Here is a 12,285-nt window from a genome sequence, read left to right as displayed (position 1 = left end):
GTATGTTTCCAAACCTCTTTCTTTCCAAGAGAGGCGCTTGAATCTTGGTCTCTGAATCCTCTGAGAGGAGAAAGTTGGAAGCGCTAGAGGAGACTCACCAGTCTGATCAGGTTCACACAGTGAATCCACAAGATGGATTGGAGGGTGGTTGGTTGTGTTGATATGCATTCCAACTCAGTAGTTTATCAAGCACAGCAATAACAAGGAAAGCTGTTTAGTCACCTTCCCCGGGGCTAATGACGTTGTCTGAGTCCTGCAACCTGCATCTGGAGAATCCAGAGGTAGGCAAGATCATTAACATTTCTTCTCAAGGACGAATCTTTATCTCTCTTCTCTATGCCTGTGTAGATCCCCTCCTGTATTATATGGGCACTAGGCAATTATTTCCTTTTACTTTAAGTGTGTGTGTGTGTGTGTCAGGAGCAACTTGAGAAACTGCAGGTCGCTTCTGATGTAAGAGAGTTGGCCGTCTGCAAAGATGTTGGCCAGGGGACACCCGGATGTTTTGATGTTTTACCATTCTTGTGAGAGGCTTTTCTCATGTCCCCACATGGGGAGCTGGAGCTGACAGAGGGAGCTCATCCATGCTCTTCTCAGATTCCAACCTCTGTCTTGTCAGTCTTCAGTCCTGCCAGCACAAGGGTTTAACCCTTTATGCCACCGGGGGCTCCAGTTAAGGTCAAGCCATTGGTGTGATGCTGAATGGGAGGTTGGATAGGACAAGTGAAGTTTGCATGCTTTTATCCTGTTGCTTTTTAGCTTTGCTGGGGAAAGAAGAGAGGAAATCCTTTGCAAATAGTTTTATTATTCCCCACCATAGAGAATAAGGGTGATGAGAGATTAATTGAAAAAGGGTGTAGAAGCCTTTCCTGAACTTGCATTTTAAATGAAAGGATACTTGAATCTGGAGCCTGACCCATATTTTAAAAGACAATCAAGTAAAGACTCGGCATAGTATTTTCCACCCAAACTTCTTTTCTATGAAACTCCCATTCTAGTTTGTCAGCTATTATCCTTTAGCACTGTTGTGGTCTGTTTGTATAGATAGTACTTATAAATACTTATAAATCTTTTTAAACAAATCCTAGCTAAGGATGTTCGGAGGCATTCCGAAATATTGGCATAGTTGGCAGAAGTTAATGAGATGAAAATTCATCACTTCTTTCCTGTTCCTCCTGAGTGAACAGGAATAAATATGTGCTCCTCCGGAGTGAATAGGCATAAACTTGGAAGTTCTCTTCTTTGGTGTGCTATCAATTCCAGGAAGAAGTGTGGATTTGTCTTTTCAAAAAGAAATCAAATTATTGTCTGTGAAGCAAGATGTAGCCCAAACAAGGCTTATGTCTATATGCCAAAAGGACAAAAAGGGGGGGGGGGGGAATGGAGTGGCAAGACAGATGAGATCTTTGGGGGAAAGGTCATTTTGAAACAAGAAAGAGAAACTATGTATAGGTTTTGCTGAAGAAAGAGACACTGTGTATAGCTTTTGTTGTATCATTTTGGGTTAACTAGAAAAAATATGGTCTGTTTGCTTCTGCAGTCCATTGAAATTTGCTTTAACTCAAAAGGGTCACTTTGTGCATACAAGCCCTTCTAGTCTTACTCTCAACAGCAGTCTGTTAGATGAAGGGCATTAGGATGACATTGGTGTCTGAAGGCATCATAACAACCTTAACATTATTTCTAACAATGTATGTCTAATCAAAACTCTAAAATTCCCTTTTCATTGTGTTCAATAGGAAGAGAAAAACACTTTTGTAGAATTTACTTCCTTTCTTATGGTGTTTTACATACCTCACAGTCCTTGTTGTAAATGCTACATATTTATGTGTGCACATGTGCATGGGGGTGTTTCTTTACCCTCTTCTCATCTGGCTATCAAAATAGATATCATTTAAAATACTTTTGCACACACTTGAAGATTGTAGAATATTAAAGATTGTTTGCAGTATTTTCCATCAAGTTTTTATTTTGGGGGTAGGAGGGAGGCTTTAGGGGAAAAATGTAACCCAAACTAGATATTTTACTTTTTAAAGAAAAGGAGTGCATGGTGGCACAGTGGGTTAAACTGCTGAGCTGTTGACCTTGCTGAACAAAAGGTCACCAGTTCAAATCTGGGGAGCAGGATGAGCTCCCACTGTTAGCCCCAGCATTTGCCCACCTAGCAGTTTGAAAACATGCAAATGTGAGTAGATCAACAAATACCGCTCATGTGGGAAGGTAATGGCACTCCATGTAGTCATGCTGGGCACATGACCTTGGAGGTGTCTATGGACAGCACTGGCTCTTTAGCTTAGAAATGGAGATGTGCACCAACCCCCAGAGTCGGACACAACTGGACTTAATGTCTATGGAAAACCTTTACCTTTACATAAGAAGGTATAAACTTAAGGGGATAAGTGGGCATGATGCAAATAATTGGACCAACTGTCTTTGCTTTCTCATTCCACCACTTTGGCAAAACCAAGTACTGTATGGTTATAGTATCCACAAACTGCACATTTCTGTGGAAATAGGTTTGTAGTTAGACAAAATGAGAGTTCACATTTACCTGTTGTCAAATGTAAAGCATCTATTGTATGCCAATCTGTGGAGCGCTGTTTGCAAACCAAATTGGATACAAAAAGTTTTTCTGCTCATCTCAAACATACTGCTTTTCCATATCAGTGGCCACCAAGTGATATACTTGAAATGCTTGGTATTTTATTTGGAGGAAATATATGCAAATTGCAAATTCCAACCCACTTGGAGGCATCTCTCGCAAGCAATTGAATGAATTCTGAGTTGAGTAGCTTGCAGAACCTCAGTCACACACTCAAATACTCTCCAAAATGATACCCAAAACAATGAGTTTCTTCACTTTGTTTATTTCTGAATAAGGTTTTTGGACATTCTTAATACAGTGAGTATATTGGCTTGACAATCCCTGTAATTCTTAGAAGTGGTCGCTTACAGTGCACCCCTCTTGCTATCTGCTCAGGAAAGCTTTAGGAATTCCAAGAAGACCTACTTCAAATAGCATGTAAAGGACTACATCTCAAGACTTCAGTATTATGGATGTTTTATGGAATGGAACTAAGTCACACTGGATTCAGTAAGATATACTTCTGAATAAATAAACACAGAATGCCAAGAGTGATACATTTTAATAGACAGAGTGCTCTATATAATTGTTCGTCCCAACTAGAGCAGACTCACTGAATTAATGGAAGTTACATAAGTATTCATCTATCAAGTTGCCGTCAATTCAGTGGATCTACTGTGGCTGGAATTAGTCCAGTTTGCTTGTACATTTTAATTTCTTGGCCAGTTTTACAATATGTCCACAAACTCAAAAAGCTTTTTTTAAAGAAAGAAGCAAAATGGAATATTTTGAAAGGTGCAACTTACTTATAATCTGAATGTCCTACTGCTGTTTCATGGGACACATTTAGAAAACCTTGAGTGACAATATAGAGTGGGCATGCATATACTGGGAATTTATGAAAAAGATCCGCATTATTCAACAGTAGAGCCTCATGTCTGAGATGAATTTTCAGGCAAACTGAGTTTCAAATGTACAATTACCACATAAATCCAGGATGTTCTGAAAGGCTTCAATATGTAGCCCAAATGCTGAAGTCAGTAGTGACATTTCCCACTAATACTCCATAGCCATTTGAGTCAAGAATGGCTTTATGAATCCTTAGATAAGAGGTGGGTAAAATGTATCTTGCAGGCCACATGTAGTCCCTCCTAGGGTCAAAACAAATCTCCAAATCTCTCAGAGGTGTAGAAAGCATTTCCACATTTTTGGAGACTTCAGCAGTGGTCAAAATGACATTTTACAAACTTCCTTCAAAATATCCCCAAATGCCCTCTAGGGGCCTGGGAATACCACAAAATATGTCTCTATGTCAGTTCTACCCAGATACCATAATTCAGTTTGGAAGCGGGTTAAAAGGAAGTGGTTTCACCATGCAGTTCCTATGCAAACATCTCAGGAACTGGTTTGATGCTGGGATGGTGGCCACAGTATCCACTGAATGTGGATCTGAACTGAAGCTAGGAGCCACAGTATCTATGGCTAGACAGCTGCTGGACAATGCAGGGTTTTTTTCCTTAGCCATCCCACTGAGATGTGCTGATGTGCATATCTATGTCCATTCAGGAGCATCGTGGTTTGGAATTCTGCATGGAATGTACAGTACTATGATCAGCTGCAGTACATTATCTGGCTTTTTCCAGGCATTCTGGTGAGATTTTTAATGCACTGTTTTAGGCTTAACAAATTCTGCAATGCACATTGGGGATGTATGTCTTGTGGAGACACCGCTCTCCAGCTGGCTTCAAACTGTATTATAGTATCTATAGAAATAGCTAATATAGAACTGCCCTATATCCAGGGTGCTTGAAGGCAAAAATGTTTCTTTTGCAGAGACAGGTACAGTCCTCCAAGGTCTCCTGGAGAGCTAATTAAGCCCCCTAGTCTTCCAGTGTTGGTCACCCCTGCCCTAGATTTTATCATAATTGTTTGACAGCTATATTGCCACTAAAAAAACACCTGTATGCCATATGTCATATTATAAGAGATTAGAAATAAGTTCTATTCCAGTACACTCATAAATAAAATGAGTTTTGTAGCATAACTCATACAAGTTGACTGATCATATGAAGCTCTTTAATTGTTTTAAAGTAATCCTTTCTTCCTACAATCATCTCCATGTAACAAATACTTACTTAACTTATAGGACTGTGCTCTGTTTCCCTCAGGCAGGAAATGAAGTGCCAGCCAATAACATACTGGGTGAAATCATATTGGTATACACAGTTATGTGCCTTCAGTTCAACTCTGACTTATGGGGACTCTATCATGGGGTTTTCTTGGCAAGTTTGATTTAGAGGTGGTTTGTCATTGCATTTTTCCAATAGTAAGAATTTGTGACTAGTTCAAGGTCAACTGATAGTTTTCCATGACTAAGAAGGGCTTCAAATCATGGTCTCCCAGAATCCTAGTTCACTCAAACCATTATACTACACTACGTCTTTTTTTCATATTGGTAATAAACACATGTGCATGTTCCATTACACATGCAGGTGGACTTTTTGTTGATTGTGCAATAGGTGTATCCATTATTGTATAATTATAGTTTCAAAGTATAACCATGTCATTCAAATGGAATCACTGAATCAAATTAATTTACCTACATTTTGACTCACCATTTAACTATCAACTTAATTGGACTATTTTAGTTGGGACTAACCAACAGGATTCCAACCAGGCCCGTAGCCAGGATTTTGATTTGGGAGGGGCTGAGTTTGATTCCGGGGGGGGGGGGCTGAGTCGGAGTGAAAGAGGGTCTACCCTAGCAAACCTTTTGTATCATTACCCCAATACCCCCATGCATATGGGATATATTGAGCATGGTGATCAGATCATGATATGAATAAACATAACAGTTTCAATAATGTACCAGTAAGGCCTTCTCGGGGACCACCATGAGAATTTTGGGGGGGGGGGCTGAAGCCCCTCAAGCCTCCCCTCCCCAGCTACATGCCTGATTCCAACTATGTAGTTACACATTCTTTTGTGATGTTTACCTATTTGTCAGTGCGTTCAGTGTCTGACTGTAATTGCATTTCACTGTAATTGCATTTCACTGTAATTGCACTGTAATTTCACTGTGCATTTCCCCCATTGCAGCATGGGACAATGAGGAGGCACACTGTGAGATACAAGTTGACTGCACAATGTTGGTGTTGAACAGAAATTAGTTATAATGCAACTACAATGTAACAGAACTACTATTTATACAACACAAGCATGGTGAAGGTCTTTTAAAAGTGGAATTTACAGAAATAAAATTCTTCAGGCAGAAATTCTAAAACAATGGCTTTTATTTCATCTACTTCTTTTCCTTGTTATCTTGTGGTAAACAAACTTTGGAGGTTCTGCATCCCAGTAAAGCAGCAGGATCTGCCAGCAAAGTAAAGGTGGTTCATCCAATGGGGAGAACAATGTATGAGTTGTATGGTTTAGTTGCTCAGGTCTGCTCTTTTCTCTCTTAAACAACATATAACTTACCTGCAGATTAAGATGACAATCTGTTGAATGGTGCAATCTTCGGAATTGCATTTGATTAAGATTTTGGTGACTATTCTTCTTTTTGATGGACCCTGTTCTTCTTTATAGTCTTGTTTGTTAGTCTCACATTGTTATATCAGGAAATATACAATTTCCGCAAATATAAACTGTATTTTATAAGTCATAATTAAAGACTGAGCACGATAGTCTTTCAGAAGTAGAATCTCGGAGAAGATTCCAAAAGTGATGAGACCTGTTCTGCATTGGCATGGGCTATCACAATGAGGACATTGATTTCCCAATGGAAGATAAGGATTTGCTTGATATACTTGGCATGTTTCACTCTTTCATCCTCCATTCATGCCTCTTCAAAACCCATTGCACTGTTGGTAACAGCGGATATCCAGTTAGAACACTTAAGGAATAAGGATTTCTAGTTCTTGTGTGGCACCTCCATGGAGATTGCATTAAAAGTGAATTACATGTTTTCTATGAATCCTTCTTTTATCCTGCAGTTATTGTCAACTCATTATAGTATTAAGAATCTTAATTGTCTGAAATGTTATTTGAGAATGCCATATTTTTTGCATTCTTCAATCTATTCAAAACAACCTTCTAGTGATAAACAAAAGGACAAAATACACTTATATTAAGGCCTGTCTTTTCTACAATGGATAAACGTTGCCTCTTAGAATGCAGTGGACAACAGGCTTGTTTATAGAGCATTGCTGAATGAGCCCTGTCGAAGAACATTGAGGTCACCTTGAATTGTAAAAAGGATGTAAGCATGGAGCTTGAGTTTCAGTGTGGAATAAAGTTTCATGTCTGAATTTATACATCAAACTTCATTATCTTAAAGCAAGAAAATCAAACACAGATTATTTGCATCTAACACTCATAATCACTCTGAGAGTGAGTAGTTTAACCCCTTCTCTTACGAAATATGTAATGTTGTCCTGAACATTGCATTCCCTATGCTTTCGAAGTGACTATGAAGATGTCTTGACTTTTGTATACGAAACAGAATTGTGCTTGATTCCAGGATACACACCATTGAATACTGAGATGTCACTATCATTCTAGTATTTTATTATTCAAAGGGATTATTCTGTTACAGAGGAACATATGAATACTTTGCTACACAAGGTATAATTAAATCAAAGGACTAATTTAGCTTAGCTACGGTTTCTTCAGTGGTTTGCACCTTGTCTCAACTGGTCCTTTTGGCAAAACATACCATGTGATGGTGATGGATTTTGTCACTGAATTAATTGTTTAGTGATGTTTGAAGCAATGATTTAATCATAGACTGATTTTCCCAGTTCTCTTGCCACATTTCAAAGATATATTGTGTCAATTATTACAGAACCCTAGAGATAAAGCCCGACTGCTCACTGGAGGGAAAGATACTAGAGACAAAGTTGAAGTACTTTGGCCACATCATGAGGAGACAGGAAAGCCTAGAGAAGACAATTATGCTGGGGAAAGTGGAAGGCAAAAGGAAAAGGGGCCGATCAAGGGCAAGATGGATGGATGGCATCCTTGAAGTGACTGGACTGACCTTGAGGGAGCTGGGGGTGGTAACGGCCGACAGGGAGCTCTGGCGTGGGCTGGTCCATGAGGTCACGAAGAGTCGGAGACGACTGAACGAATGAACAACAACAAGAGATAGATGTGCAGAACTCTTTTTACAATTAAGACGCATCATGATATAATGACACTGATAAACTGATTGAGCAGTGATGTTGCGATATACTAACAGCAAATAAATAGTAATTTTCAATGCATTTATAATAATTTGTACAGAAATGCATACATACAAGTGATATGGTATCCCATAACAGAAAGTCTCTATGGGGATTTTATGAATAAATAATGAAATTATTTAAAAAGTTGCTGTCAAACAATAAATGTGCAATAAAATATAATGCAATAGAACTACAAGACTGAAAACAGCACATCAAAATAGAGATAAGAAAAATGCTCCAATATTTAACAAAGTAAAATACCAGGGGGTGTGTTTTTTGTTCTTTTTTGTTTTCAGAAAGATAGAACTATAAGAACATAACATCATATCATTGTTTTCAAAGGCCAAAAAAATCATTTAAAACTCTGGAGAAGAGTTGTTTGTTTGGTGCCAAAATAACCAATATGGAAACCAGCTGGGTTTCCATACAGAAGGACCTTTCTGTCATTGACACCCACTTTACTTCAAATTGAAGGGAACAGTACTTGGAGGAGGAGAATGCAATATTTACCAAAATTAAAATAGTCCTTGGAGGAGGATCATGATGTAAAGGTTTGAGTACACGTGAAAGAGGCGATTCCAAGGCCCCAAACCATAAAGACCATGAAGACCAATACTTTGAACTGTAGTCAGCAATGATAACAAATATGATGACATGGGATGTGCATAATGCTCAGCTTTTCTACCATATTCTGCGCCAACTACTGAACCATTTTCATTGCAGTCGCCAAAGGAGGAGGTTACCAAAGCATGCATACCTGAGGGCTAGTTTCAGTAGGGAAAAGTATATATTAACTAGCAAAATGTCCACTATTACAATAGAGAGGATATAAGGGGATGAAGTTGTGTATTGCAAAGACTTTGAAAGCGAACAGCGTAACTAATCCCTTGCAAGATTGCTCTCATTGATGGTTAGATTACCATCTGCTTACTAGACTTCTGGACAGCACCCAAATGCAGCATTGTACTCCCTGTCCACTCCCAGGAATAAATAATGCCTATTCATTTACGCAGGAACAACAATTGCACTGAGGAAAAGGAATAAACATATTTATTTCATCCTTGTGGCCCAATAATTAAAAATCAAGTGCTTACGTCTCCAGCTTTTTAGACAAGTTCCGGATTTTATTTCCTGATTGACATTTATAGACATGGGTATTTCATTCAACAAGGCACTTTCTACCATCTCCATATTCTACTGTTGTTATCATTTTACTGGTATAAACTGCTAGCTTCATTCATTTATGCAATGCTGCCCATTTAACTGTTTTTTTTCAGATAGCTTTCTGTTTCACTTATTTTTCTCAGTGGTTTTTTTTTGCATTGACTTCATGAACAGTATTTTTTCATTCTTTGGGAGCTGCATTTCCAGATCATCTAGAGAATGTGTAGTACTAAATAAACAATATCAGCAAATATGAGATTAAATGCACAAAAACACAAAAAACCCATTGTTTGTGGATGTTACAAAGATATTTAAATTCTTAGTGTGATATAAATATATATCAGTTGAAGGTCTCTAATGGATGAAATACTACATTTTTTTCTCATTCTCATTCAATTAATTTTCTGGATTTTAAATATTTGTTTTCCTAATGGCCATGCTTTTCCATTTAGTCCCTTCCATGGTATTTTGACTATAAAGAACTTGTTTTCCATTTTTACGTCTGGGAAAGCTGTATTTTGATGCTATGTCCACTTTGGTTGTATAAGACTGATGTGAGTATGCATATGTTGTGTGATTTTCAATAATTACTGTTATAATATATGGAATCCTACTGGGTGACCCTTGGGAAAGTACCACTATCTTACTCATTTTGACAAGAAAACTCTTTGATAGGTTCACCTCAGGGCCACCAGAAGTCAGAAATGACTTGAAGGTAATCAACAACACTTATCTTGTCAAAATATGTCAATTCCCTTACAAGATTTTGGCCAGTGTTTTTGTTTGCATTAGAGGTAGGTAATCTGTGGTCCATGGACTGCATGTGTTCCCATAAATATATTGGAGGTCCTAAATCTCAAACACCCAGACTTCAAAAAGAGCATAAGGTTTTTTTTTATAGTCCTACAGCTCCTGGATCTGAGTTTTTAAAATATCAGGCAAATTATCATCCTAAAATTGCCCGACAGCAATACAAAAATCATGACAAATGCAGAATTTGGTTTTCTTTGCCCTAGTAAAAATGATGGAAAGAAAGCTAAAGCAAAACCAGATGCTGATTCACATCTGGGTCAGGCAGGATATATTAATGTGATGAGGGCATTCAGAGAGAAAATAACTTGGTGCTCTTGTCCACCATAAATTTATATGAATCAGTATCATAGATGAATCCAGAAAAAGTGCAGGCATATCCACAATGATCACTGAAATTTATCATATTTCCTCTCCATATTCTAGGAATAAGCTCTATTGAGCATTGTAGAATTAATATAATTTACTACTGAGTAAATATGTAAAAAACAAGGCTAGGCACTTTGTAAGTAAACACCCTGAACTTAGCAAAACCTGTGCCTGGGTAAGCATGTACAGATTTGCATTGTATAATTTATCTCCTGGCCTGTGCCATTTCCAGAAAGGTATTGTCTCATCACTAATGTATTAGTAGCTGCAGCTGAAGCCCCTGTTCATTCTTTGTGCATTCTTCAACTATATTTTAAAACAGAGCAAAAACAGGCAATCAAAATATTTCAGGGAATGGAGCAATGCATGGTTAGTTAAGTTTTAACTTAGAAAAATAGATGAGTAAGGGGACACATGATAGAGGAAGTGGTAGAAGCTGGTTCCTAGGTCAATGGGGCAATAGATCCACATGACATTTTAGTCCAAACTCCAAAGCAGTCAGTCATGTTAGGGGATTAGGGTTCAGCTACTGGTTATGGGTGTATTAAAATTATTGATGGTGTGGAGAAAGCAGATAAGAAGAAGCTGCCTCCTGTGCCTTCTCTCTGCCTACAATATGAATGCCCAATGAAACTGAATGGTGGAGGACTTTGGAGAGAAATGATTTTTTTTTCAAACTGAATTGCTAAACTATAGAAAGTGCAATCACACACATGGAAACTATAAAAGGAGTTGAGATAAATTCATGGATGATAAGGCTACTAATGTCTACTTGTTATGCTAGCAATATATTAGTTCTAATATCTAAGGAAAATTACCTCTATATATCAGTTGATGAACAACAACAATAGGGAAGGTTTGCTGACTTCTTTCTTTCTACCCATATGTATCTCATTGGCCATTGAATGAACAGAATACTGGGGTAGGTTGGCCACCAGTATGATTTAGTAGGATTAAAAAAATTCTAATCCTGATCTAATGCAATGAGGTCCAGCCAAAGATCCTTGAAAACATAGGCCTTGAAAACATAGGCCTGTGCTCCAAAATCTTACTAACTTCAATGGAACATACCTTTCTGTAGCTAGTACAGCCTGAAATGTGAATTTCCCTCATTAAAATGTTTAGGCTTCTTTAGGAGAGGAAAGTGGGATATAAATAAATGCAGCAACAATAACAATGCACTAGCCTATAATAATGCACTAATATAAATGTTGTTACAACAGTGTTAGATAATCAGATTGCTATAAGGAATTTATCAGGTTTTAATCTGTTTTAATTTTTACTTATTGTATTGCTAGCCGCTTGGTGTGGGAGAAAAGTGAGGTAAAAATCAATAATAATAATAATAATAATAATAATAATAATAATAATCACATTGACAAGCAAGTTGTTTGACTCATACTGAAGATCCAGGCATTAGAGAAGGGTATGTGTTTTTTTCTTGACAGAAGTAACATCTCTTCCTAACCACTAAGGATTCATCTCTAGCCCAGTACATGCCAATGTGCCTAGTGTGGAAGACCAATTGTTCTGCAAAACACACCTTTAGCCCCTAGATCAGTGTTGAGATAACATATTAGCCCTGAATATATTTAGCTTCAATAAATCTTTAATAGATACTAGCACTTCCCAGGAGAGTTCTGAGTCACATGAAATTCTGCTTTTTATTCGCATTATTATTGCCTTTATTCTGATGATTAGAAATCCATCTTGGTCTTGCAGAACTGAAAAATGATTCTACTGGTTGAGCAGCGAGCAAAATAATTCAGCACTTCCAGCTCCTTTTGACAGCTGCACAGAGTGATCAGATATGATCGGCTCCAGAGCTTATTTGCATGGCTGGCAGGGAACTTATATTTGTGAAATAAATGCTCTATGGGTGAAGATCTATATTGGACCTTTACACCATGCAATAGAAGCCCAGGTTGCAATTGGGTTAATGGGGTAAATAAGCAGTCTATTATTGGAATGGGGCTGGGGGGTGAAATGGCCCATTGAACAGCATTTATATGCATATGACTTTTCACATGGCATACTGATGGGAAATCCTGTACAGGTCAAGCAAGGACAGATTTGCCCACTCCTCTCTTTATGTACATGTGAATGTCAAATCATATCTGCCAGTACCAG

At 38.0% G+C, this 12,285-nt stretch overlaps 1 protein-coding gene across 4 annotated transcripts in view; it reads left to right on the top strand.

The window, feature by feature from the left end:
* KCND3 (potassium voltage-gated channel subfamily D member 3) overlaps positions 1–12,285 on the top strand; it is a 349,824-nt gene that overhangs the window by 1,075 nt on the left and 336,464 nt on the right. The window contains exon 1 of one of the 4 annotated variants that reach the window (XM_060772741.2): positions 197–281. The exons of the other annotated variants lie outside the window; for them this stretch is intronic. The gene's annotated coding sequence lies outside the window, so the exon portion shown is untranslated. Of the gene's footprint in view, positions 1–196; positions 282–12,285 lie in introns of those variants that run through there. 4 annotated transcript variants of the gene reach the window in all.

This window comes from Anolis sagrei, chromosome 4 (assembly GCF_037176765.1).
Source record: "Anolis sagrei isolate rAnoSag1 chromosome 4, rAnoSag1.mat, whole genome shotgun sequence".
In the NCBI taxonomy this organism is placed as follows: Eukaryota; Metazoa; Chordata; class Lepidosauria; order Squamata; family Dactyloidae; genus Anolis; species Anolis sagrei.
Note: the sequence above shows the minus strand (reverse complement) of the source record. Positions and strands in the feature narration are given on the sequence as shown.